Source organism: Seriola lalandi, unplaced genomic scaffold (genome assembly GCF_002814215.2).
Source record: "Seriola lalandi dorsalis isolate HSWRI2012SDOR001 ecotype SW California unplaced genomic scaffold, Sedor1 jcf7180002054280, whole genome shotgun sequence".
In the NCBI taxonomy this organism is placed as follows: domain Eukaryota; kingdom Metazoa; phylum Chordata; class Actinopteri; order Carangiformes; family Carangidae; genus Seriola; species Seriola lalandi.
Window position 1 is genome coordinate 311,760 of NW_019524833.1, and position 908 is coordinate 312,667.

At 50.4% G+C, this 908-nt stretch overlaps 1 protein-coding gene across 3 annotated transcripts in view; it reads right to left on the bottom strand.

The window, feature by feature from the left end:
- The window catches only part of trappc9 (trafficking protein particle complex subunit 9), a 194,033-nt gene that overhangs the window by 2,889 nt on the left and 190,236 nt on the right, over positions 1 to 908 (bottom strand). The gene's annotated exons all lie outside the window — the stretch shown is intronic.

A 908-nucleotide genomic window follows, 5' to 3' on the forward strand; every position in this document is an offset into this window, starting at 1 on the left:
GGGGGGGGTTTCCTTTTGTCTAACATTTTGTACTAAAGTGGAACTGTGGAGGATTCTGGCAGAAACAAGAATTAAGATCTTTCAAACCAACACTCAGATCTGGTGCACGGTCCATTCAAAGGATTCCCACCCAATCTCCACTTCATTTGTATTCATCAAAACTGGAGCCGGCCATTAATGGCCTATCATACTGTTTCTGGTGGAGGATCAATAGGCTTTGTTTGTCCTAAAATACATTTTATTGACATCAGCGCAGAGTTCTGGAGCTGTGGGTATTAAACTGAATTCCCTCCTGTTAATCTCATGCATGACTAATTTCTGTCGAGAAAGGGGCGAATGAGATTGTTGGAACAATCCCACCGTGTGCCCGACACACACACACACACACACACAACTTCCTGATGTACACTTGGCTTTACCCCCCCCCCCCCCCCCCCCCCCTCCTGTCACAACCTACAACGAAACACTGAGTGAGTTCAATTCAATTCCGCTAATGTGTTGCCAGTCACTCCTGATGTGGCCCCTATTTGGCGAAGGTGCAGAGGGAGACACAATGATTTGTTTTGAACAACGAGCTCAGTGAACTGGGCTCCCGTCCGCTCCTGGCAGACCGAGGAGGAGACTGACTCCAAACATGGGGGATTCAGGGGCACCCGAAGACATCGCCCGAGTAATGACTCCTCCGAGAATAACAGTGGCATACACACACACACACACACACACACACACACACAAACACTTGTCATACGCTTTCTAGTGTCACGCCCGCGGCTGTGATAAACACTGTGAGTCAGAGCGGCTGAGCCTGCGTGACAGCCTGATGAAAGAGCCGAGCTGCGTTCGCTGCCGCTAGTGTGCTGATCTGTTGCTTACAGAGAGGGGGGTGAGGGTTGATGGCGGGGTGGGGT